Source organism: Eschrichtius robustus, chromosome 4, assembly GCF_028021215.1.
Source record: "Eschrichtius robustus isolate mEscRob2 chromosome 4, mEscRob2.pri, whole genome shotgun sequence".
NCBI classification, from domain to species: Eukaryota; Metazoa; Chordata; class Mammalia; order Artiodactyla; family Eschrichtiidae; genus Eschrichtius; species Eschrichtius robustus.
The window spans coordinates 49,724,771-49,735,474 of NC_090827.1; the positions used below are offsets into that span (position 1 = coordinate 49,724,771).

General features: G+C 39.1%; 1 pseudogene; it reads right to left on the reverse strand.

Annotated features, from left to right (window-relative positions):
- Positions 1-8,041: 8,041 nt before the first annotated feature.
- LOC137763650 (ubiquitin-conjugating enzyme E2 D3 pseudogene) lies at positions 8,042-8,475 on the reverse strand (annotated as a pseudogene).
- Positions 8,476-10,704: the final 2,229 nt, after the last annotated feature.

Here is a 10,704-nt window from a genome sequence, read left to right on the forward strand (position 1 = left end):
GTTAAGCACCTTGTCCTAGGTTGCACAAGCAGAACTTGGTGTCATACCAAGCTTTTTCATAACCTAAAACCCACACTTTTTTGCACCACATGATGCTTTCTTCTAAAGGATCTGTGAATATTTTGGTCCAGCCCTGCATATCACTCACTGGATAATTTCTGATTGGCAGTTCATTTCAATAAATATTTATTTGATTCTGATAATCTGTCAGCAGTGCTTGGTGCTAGGATTTAAAGATGAGCAAGACCCAGTCTTGTCCATTTTTAAAATGATAAACCTTTAGCTTGTTTCCAGTTTTCATTATTATAGATAATGCTTCAGTAAACATACTTAAACATGTCTCTTTATGCACATTGTATGGGAATTTCAATCCAGACTCTATGCCTAGAAATAGAATTTCTGCATCATAGGGTACATATTTTAGTTCTACAATGTAATGCCAAATTGCTCTCCAAGTGGCTGTACCAATATATGCTTCCTCTAGTGGTTTATGAGTATATTGGACATTTGCCTTTTTGTTTGTTCATTTTTGGGCTGCCCAGAATCTAACCTCATTTCTGTGGTTTTGTGAGCTGAAAAGCCAGGTTCTTGCTCTACCTGATCCCAAGAGCCTGGGCATAAGCATGTGGCCAAACTATGCCAACTGGATGCTTCCTTCTGGGATATTGAATCTGGAGTGAGAGAGACAGAGAAGCCAGGCTGGTTTGGCATTGATTTCAGTGACAGTGTCAGGCATCCTGTGTCCAGAGGCAGAGGTGGAAGTAACATCAACAGTGGTGTCAGGTGCATCTTAACAGACCCTTCTCATGACAAGATTTTAGGTGTGATTCTGGGTTTCCTGAAGTCCCTGGACCTACCTGTTTTCTGAATCTTATTTTCTAGCCTTCTTATTCATACAGTTCATACCGTGAGCTCTCCAATAGCCTTCCAACAAATTCTAATTCTCCTACTAGAATTGAGTGTAGTGTACTGTTTTCATACTGTTAATCACAGTACATTGGAGGGTTATGAAATCAATTTAGTGGGTATGACCAACATGTAAAAAATGAAATAGTATAGAATCGAATAGAAACATTAGTGTTCATTGACTGTGGTAAGGGTAGGGGTTGTTTCATGAAACATACACACGTAAACGTGTACAGATATACACATATGTGTACTAAGTTGCTAAGTAAAGTGCTTTTCTTATTTTAGGTTATCATTCAGAGATTTGAAGAGTAGTGATATAGTGTTTAAGATCATGGGCTCTGGAATTAGCTGCTTGTGTTCCAGGCCCACTTGCCAGCCATATGGCATTGGGCCAGTTACCTTAGCTCCGTACCTTGCTTTCCTCATTTGTAACATGGTAATATGTAGAGACTGCTAGTTTTCTACCAAAATTATTTCCCCTTCTTTCAAAGTTAGGGTATTTTTTAAGTCAGTTCAAGCTGCTATAACAGAATACCAAAGACTGGGTGGCTTAAACAACGAACGTTTATTTCTCACAGTTCTGGAAGCTGGAAGTCCAAGATCAGGGTGCCAGCATTGTCAGATTCTTAGTGAGTGCCCATTTCCTGGTTTACAGATGGTCAACTTTTGCTCTGTCCTCACATGACAGAGAAAGAGATCATCTCTCCTGTTTCTCATAAGGGTACTAATCTCATTCATGAGGGCTCCACCATCATGACCTAAATACCTCCCAAAGGCCCTACCTCCAAATAATATCACAGTGAGGATTAGGGCTTCAACATGAATTTTGGGGAACACAAACATTCAATCCACTGTTGTGTTGTAGCTGAGAACATGACAGTGCAGCAAGGCCATATTTGCTGGTTGACTTATAATTAAGTGTGGGGATGCAGCTAAGTTCTTGCCAATGGAATGTATGACAGTAATGTGTACCACTTTCAAATCTGAACCTTGAAAGGCATTGTGTATACTTCCTCCATTACCTTTTCCTTTTCTTGGTGGGTGGAACCCTGATGTGGTGGTCATCCAGCTTTGGCCATGTAGACAATGATAATGTAGACCAAATAGACAACAAAATGGAAGGGGCTTGGGTCCTTAAATGACTGTAGAATTCCACCAACATATGCTACTTACATCAAGACCATTGAATATGAGAGAAATGTCTTTGTTCTCTAAGCCATTGCATTTTGGGATCTCTTTGTTATATAAATCTTATCTTTACCCTAACTAGTACACGATCTCATGGAGCTGCTGAGGATTATTTGAGCAATTCCTCATGTATAATAAATACTAAATCAGGTATACCTGTTATTAATTTTTTGAAATCAAGAACCCTGATTAGTAAAATGAGGGGTGAGTTTAGCTCAGTGGTTTTCTATGAGGGCTGATTTTTTCCCTCCTCCCTCTCCCCCTCAGGGGACATTTGGCAATGCCTAGAAATATTTTTGGTTATCTTAACTGTAGGGTATTGTAAAGGCATCTAGTGGGTGGAGCCCAGCGATACTGCTAAATATTCTACAATACACAGGACAGCCCCTCATAACATAGAGCCCCAAATGTCAATAGTTCCAAGGCTGAAACCCTGATTTAGCTGATCGGTTTAAGCTACTTGGGATACATTGCTGAAACAGAAGTTTGGGTCAAACTGCATGGCTGAGAATCATGAGGTGGGGTATTTCCCCAAAAGAAATGCCATGCTATTTTACCATGGCAGGAGGAGAATGAATGCTGGGCAGCAGTGAATAGATGTCTCCAGTACCTTTTTGACTACTCACATTCATTCACACCCTCTTTCCATATATAAACCCACTCACTTATTCCTCAAAATCATATCCAGCTACTGCATCAGCTCCAAGTCCAGGATTTCAGGGTGATACACAGTCCTTGTCTTTAGTCTGGATCTTGCAACCAATAGCTAAATAATATTGCATTAACTCTAACACAATTGTTATACCATGATGGAGAGAGAACAAGATAACTACATACAAGACCATCTTGCAGATAGATGGTCTTAGGTCACGAAGCTACCATTCCTTCCTTGGTATTTGGGGGCAGACAGCAGAGGAGTTGCTGAATCTATTCAGACTTCACTGAGCCACCAATCCACCATTACGGAGCCCAAGGTGAAATCCAATTATAATTTTCTTTTGCTTCATTTGGGAGTTAAAGGGGTAGGAAACAAGACAATAAAGGCATTGACAGGGAGGCTTAGAGATGTTTTCATTGTCCCTCAGAACAGATATAACCTATGAAAAGAAACTAGTGACCTTGGATTACTTTATTTATAATTATAGGCATAATCTATTAACCTTAATTGATCCCTAGAGAAGGAAAAAGTTGCCAATGTACCAGGCATCTCAGTCTATTTTGGAATTTTCTACTAATAGGCTCCTACCCTCCATTCATGTGCTCCTTTTAGTTTCAATCCCTCTCCTCTTCAAAGCATCTACCTCCACTCTAAAGACTTGTTTTTCACTTTGAGACTTTCACAGTATTGGAATGTAGGTGTAACCTCCTTCATGCACTGCAAGTGTAGGTGTCATTTTTCCTACATCGAATCAACTCTGTCAAAGTAACTTCTCCCAAATGCCAAAAACAAACTCTCTCTCTCATTGTTTTAGTGATTGCTCACCATATGGATATTTCCTGTTGGAACTTAGTTTCTTTCTCTCACCACGTATGTAGAGCAGCTAAGAAAAGAATGACCTGAACCTAACAAATGATCAAACATTTCCTGGGCTTCATTACCTGCACCACCTCCTTTCCCAGGAGCTCTGCTGCATCAGACCTTGGGTGTTCCCACGAGAGTAACTGTCAGAACTTGATCACTGCAGTTTAACAGTATCAAAATTACTTTACATACATAGTGGAAATAGCTGACTTCATTTCCTTCAACAGAAGAGAAGGACTGTTTTATAATGGTGGATTCCTTTCATTATGGAATTGCATGACTCTTTAGCATTTGAAAGAAATTACTAAATTTTGCTAACAAAAGTCTTTGAAAAGCAAATCAGAAAATTGGAAGCAGGAGCAAAGAAGATTTTATTTATTTTTGATACTGACATAGTTATTTTTTTGGGTTATATGTAACAGATGTTATTAATAATAATAACTAATAATAACAACACAATAGCTGATATTTGTTGAGCACTTAAATGTCCCAGGCATAGTAGCTAGAAATGGTCAGATCAAAAACCTAGAAATTTGTACCAGATGCTTGAGATTGATCCCTAATTTTCCTATGAAATACCTGAGCTCAGTAGCACTCTTTATTTTGATTAATTTTGGCTATTGTACTAGGTACGTGACCTCCTGGCCTAGGAATTGAGAGTAGAGAAAAAATAGCCATAGCTTTGGGGTTTAACCTCTGTTGAAAGTATATAAAGAAGGGATAAATGGCCACTTTCATCATGACTGTAAAATGTCTGACTTGCCTGGTTCCACCCATTTTTGGTAGTTGATTGTTGAGGTCAAGGATCTATTTTGCTTATGTATGTATTTTTTTAGAGAGGCCACTATAAAGTAGCTTATAACCCACAGTGAATGCTGGGAAATATTCTTTGTATTTAAGATCATGAATGTTTGAATCAGGTAATTACTTCAACATAAAAGAGTTATTCAGACATGTAAATTAGGATATTACCTTTTTAGCATGGATATTATTCTTTCATAATGTCAGTTAACACATGTTTACTGTGCACCTGTATTCAGCACCTGATAAAGCACATGAGTTAGGGGTTTAGGAAGGTGAATAATAGCGACCAGGATGTGATATTTAGTTTGAGTAGCAAGAATAATATTTTATACAAGGGAAACTTATGAACTTTTATTATTTTATTTATTTTTCATATATAGTATGAGCCCTGGAGTTGATTCCCATCATCTTGCCTTGTCATTTACTAGCTTAGCCCATGGCAGGTTGTTTAACCTCTATAAGCCTCTCAACATTCACAGGTAAATGAGGGTAATAATGGTACCTGCATGACAGGGTTGTTGGACGGATTAAATATGTGTAGGGGAGAAAAAAATCTTTTTCTCTCTCCGTCTTGGGTTCTCCAGCTGGGACCTTGTAAGTTAGACTACAGACAGATTAATAAGAGAAAAACAAGTTTATTAACATATGCGTCACACATATACATGGGAGCACTCAGAAATGAGTGACTCAAAGAGGTGGTTAGAACTTCACCTTATATACCATCTTAAAAGAACAGTACATTTAAAAAAATAATTAATTAATTAATTTTTGGCTGCATTGGGTCTTTGTTGCTGCTTGCGGGCTTTCTCTAGTTGCAGTGAGGGGGGGCTACTCTTTGTTGTGGTGCGCAGGCTTCTCATTGCGGTGGCTTCTCTTGTTGCGGAGCATGGGCTCTAGGCGCGTGGGCTTCAGTAGTTGAGGCTCGCGGGCTCTAGAGTGCAGTCTCAGTAGTTGTGGCACATGGGCTTAGTTGCTCCATGGCATGTGGGATCTTCCCGGATCAGGGCTCGAACCCGTGTCCCCTGCATTGGCAGGTGGATTCTTAACCACTGTGCCACCAGGGAAGTCCAGAGCAACACGTTTTTAAAGACGTGACAAGACAAAGGAAAAGGACTTTGAGTTTCTAGGGGTGAGAAGGCAAATATATGGGGAAACCAGTCTAGAGTTGTCTCCAGTGATTAACTGCTGTCCTTCCTGGTAGAGAGGGGAGAGGAGACACTTCTACATATTTATGTCCTGCTTTTAGGCAAATAGGGGGAGGGTAAGGAACTCTTCTTGTATCTGCTTCTTCTTAATTGCCTTCCGCTCAAAATAATCCTTATGCCAAAGTGGCATATTTTGGAGTGGCAGATTCTGTTACCCTTCATATATAAGGGAACTATCACAAGGCCTGGCACTTTTAGGAAGAACTCAGTAAACGGTAGTTGTTGTTACTGTTATTATCACAGAAAATCAGAATCAGCCGTTTGCTTTCATGGCTAACAAACCCCGTGATCACACTTGTTACAATTTGTGGATGTTCTTCTCATAATTCTAGGATTTAGACAGGCTATGAGAATTTATGGCTATAATCTTAACTACATCTGATCGGATGAGCTGAGGCCAGAAAAGGTCCTGGGAAAAGGACTGCAAGTACTATTATAAATAGCAAGGCACCAGTGCAGGGTAAACAGGTCTTTCCAGCTGGTTTTGTTGATGAGCTGCTTCATTTTCCCTTCTGGCTATTTTATCCTGAAGGTGGAGCACATGCTGTTTCAGGATAACCCCTTTGCGAGCCCATTACCGCCCTTCTCTAGGTCCTACTCAGCCCATCTCTAGTCCTTCCCATGCCCATGCATTCCATTTTCTGCAGGTATCTCTTACCTGGAAGCTTCGGTATTTGTTAGCCTTTCTTATAGGAACCTATGAACAAAGACAATGGGTGAATCATCTCAACAGTCTGGCTCCTCCTGGAGTCATCAGGTTGTTAACAACTTTTAGGGAGCTGCTTGAAATAACCACAACTTACTCTATCTTTACTCCTTTTTTTTTCAGTTCCCCTTTTCTTGATTACAAAAATAGTCATTGATAGCCATTTCAAAGACAGTACGAAACATATAAAGAAGGAAAAAAAAATCATCCATAGCCCTACGTACAGAAGCAGTCACTATGAGGACTTTGGAGCCTTTCGATTTGGTCTCTTTCTGGGCTATTTTAACATGGCTGGGAGCAGTCTATCTATGCCATTTGATCTTGATTTCTTTTGCTTAACCTTCTAACATAAGCATTTCTCACTGTTAACATGTTTACATTTTAAAGAACTCCCATATCTCATGGTACCATAATTTACTTAAAATTAGACTCACTTTGGGCATTTAAGTTGTTCCCAGTTTTCTGCTTTTATAAATAATAATGCTGTTATAAATAAGAATGTGCTTATAAATAACAGTGCTATTATAAACAGGAACATTTATAATAATAATAAAATTTTTGGAAGTATTGCAGCTTATTTATTATGACAGCTTCTTAGACTTATAGTGACAAGGTTATCAGTGCATATTGCCAGACTTTTTCCAGAAAGGTTGTGTGAATTTTCACTCCTACCTGCAGCATATGAGAATGTCTCTTTCACTCAACTCTTATTTACTAACAAGTGATATTCACCTTAAAATTGTTTCGTTCTTATTTATAGGAAACGCATTATCTTAATGTATCTAAAAAATTATTAGTGATGTTGATTACGAGCCTTGTTAACTGTTTTGTGAATTTTCTGTTCAAGTATTGGGTTCTTTTTTTCTATGAGGTGATAGTATTTTTTTTTTCATCAGTTTGTGCAACTTTAATGAAGAAAAATAAGTCAGTTACCAGCAGAGCTATTAGTTGATCACTCAACCATTGACAACTTGCATCATTTATTCAGGGCTATATTAAACAGTATATTATTGGAAAATAGATTAACTAATAGCTTCAAGCCACCTAACAATTTAAATGAAAATTACAAGATGTTTGAGGCCCCATTTTGGAATATAAAGGGTGTTTGACTTCCAATTTCCATTCTCTGTAGAACAAGAACAGGCCATTCCTTTATTGACATGCATAAAATACATCATATTTTCTGTTCTGCTGATCCTACCAATTCAATACCAATCCTCTAGCCACATCAGTTATGAGCATAAAGTATATCATGTAACCTCAAATCTCTAACAGTGGAAGGCTTAAACAAGAATGGATGCTGCTAGAATAATGCTGTTTCCTTTGACGTGACAACTATGCATCCATCTCCCTCCCCCTCAAATGCTTCTTCAGTATGTTAGAGCTGTGAGGAATGGTTTTAGTCTTATAACCAAATTAGAGTGAAGACTTTGGCCATATAATATACATGCTCCATTTTTTAAAAAATTTTGAATCTTGGGCAACTGTTCTCTTGTAACAGTTTTTAAAAGCAGTTATTGTCCAAAGCTGGAAGAGCTTAAGTCTTCTCAGATGAGCATGTGAATGAATGGAGGGAGGTAAACAAAAAATAAAATTTAAAAAGACAAGGTCTGATAGGGGAGCAGCTGGATAAGAAAATCAAAAAAGGAACAGTAATTTCAAGTTTGTTCCAGCTATAATGTGGGTTATTCTGACCTTAAGGCAGCATCACATGGCATACTTCTGAGTCCATTCCTGAGATATTCTGTTGTACTTATCTGTCTGTCTTATAGATCCATGCAATCTCTGGTATTAGGGGGTCATCTGGGTTTGGATCACCCAGCAGTGAACAAATGGATAAAAGAACTTTAAAAATAGTTAAAGCAGGTGACCACTGTGATCTTAGAATATCAAAACAAATGTAGCCATTCCTGTTGATATTTTGATGATAAATTCTATGGTAAATGCAACCTGGTTTGAAGGGGTCGTCTGTAGGAAGATGAATTGTCAAAAAGAATACACCACCTTGATATGGGTTGTCATTAAGTCCCATAATTGTGACTTGTCAATGAAACATCATCCCCAACTGGACCTGCAGAACATTGTGCCGGAGGGTCATGGGCCAAATCGCTAAGTTCCTTATTAATTCGTTTCAGTGCCATAGTCTGCTTTTCGTCTGGCTCCTCACTATCTTGGTGTGTGCTCAAAGGTCCAGCCCAAACTCTTGATTTTCTGGGCTGCTGGGAAGGGTTGCCTCTTTATCTCACACTGGTTCTGCCAGACATAGACGTAGAGGGGCTGGGGCGTCCCTCACGCTGTGGCCTCAGTCTCTTCCCCGCCCACCTGACAGCTGCTGCATCCCGGACCCTATGGTGCTCATGCACATGACACGAGGTGAGAGTATTTTTCAATACTATCAAAAGGTTTTTTTTTTTTTTTTTTGGTTGCACCCGGCAGCTTGTGGGATCTTAGTTCCCCAACCAGGGATTGAACCTGGGCCTTGGGCAGAGTCCTAACCACTGGACCACGAGGGATTTCCCAAGGTTTGATTTTTTTAAAACTATAGAATTAGGCTTTTTATCTTGTGTCATGTAACCGTCTATTTCCTTACCACCAATTTATTTTAATTTTGGATTAAGTAAATGATTTGGATTAAATAAATAATTTTCTTTTTTTCTTTTGTTTTGGATCTATCTCTCATGAGTTTCCCTAAACTCTTTTGGAACCTATAGGATTCTTCTTTTTGACCACACTGCACCATGGCTTGTGGGATCGCAGTTCCCTGACCAGGGATTGAACCCGGGCCTGGAATCCTAACCACTGGACCACCAGGGAACTCCCTATAGGATTTTTATTTTATTTTATTTATTTTCATTTCATTTCATTTCATTTCATTTCATTTTTTGGTCTGCGCTGCACGCAGCATGTGGGATCTTAATTCCCCAACCAGGGATGGAACCCATGCCCCCTGCAGTGGAAGCACGGAGTCTTAACTGGACTACCAGGGAAGTCTCCCAAATTGATTTTATTAAACTATAGTTGATTTACAATGTTGTGTTGGTCTCTGATGTACAGAAAAGTGATTCAGTTATATATATATAATATATATATTCTTTTTCATATTCTTTTCCATTACAGTTTAATTACAGGATATTGAATATAGTTGCCTGTGCTATATAGTAAGACTAATCCCAACTCCCAATCCATCCCTCCCCCATTCCCCCTCCCCCTTGGCAACCACGAGTCTGTTCTCCATGTCTGTGGGTCTGTTTCATAGATAAGTTCATTTGTGTCATATTTTAGATTTCACATATAAGTGATATCATATAGTATTTGTCTTACTCTTTCTGACTGACTTTAATTAGTAGGATAATCTCTAGGGCCATCCATGTTGCTGCAAATGGCATTATTTCATTGTTTTTTTATGGCTGAGTAATCTTCCATCGTAAATATGTACCACATCTTCTTTATCCATTCATTTGTCAATGGACATTTAGGTTGTTTCCATGTCTTGGCTATTGTAAATAGTACTACTATGAACACAGGGGTGTCTGTATCTTTTCAAATTATGGTTTTGTCCAGATATATGCCCAGGAGCGGGATTGCTGGATCATATGGTAACTCTATTTTTAGTTTTTTTTAAAAATTAATCTTTATTGGAGTATAGTTGCTTTACAATGTTGTGTTAGTTTCTTGCTGTGCAGCAAAGTGAATCAGTCATACGTATACATATATCCACTCTTTTAAATTTATTTTTAATTTATTTTATTTTTTTATTATTTTTTTTAATATGGCTGCCATTTCCTCAATTCTGGGAAAGGATCTTTTTTTTAAATTAATTTATTTATTTTTGGCTGTCCTGGGTCTTTGTTGCTGCACGCGGGCTTTCTCTAGCTGTGGTGAGCGGGGGCTACTCTTCGTTGTGGTGCGCAGGCTTCTCCTTGCTGTGGCTTCTCTTGTTGCGGAGCATGGGCTCTAGGCACGCGGGCTTCAGTAGTTGTGGTGCATGGGCTTCAGTAGTTGTGGCTTGCGGGCTCTAGAGCGCAGGCTCGGTAGTTATGGCACACGGGCTTAGTTGCTCTGCAGCATGTGGGATCTTCCCAGACCAGGGCTCGAACCCATGTCCCCTGCATTGGCAGGAGAATTCTTAACCACTGTGCCACCAGGGAAAGCCCCCACTCTTTTTTTATATTTCCTTCCCATTTAGGTCACCACAGAGCACTGAGTAGAGTTTCCTGTGCTGTACTGTTCTCATTAGTTATCTAGTTTATACATAGCAGTGTATATATGTCAGTCCCAGTCTCCCAATGCATCCCACCCCCTTACCCCCTTGGTAACCATTCATTTGTTCTCTACATCTGTGACTCTACTTCTGCTTTGCAAATAAGTTC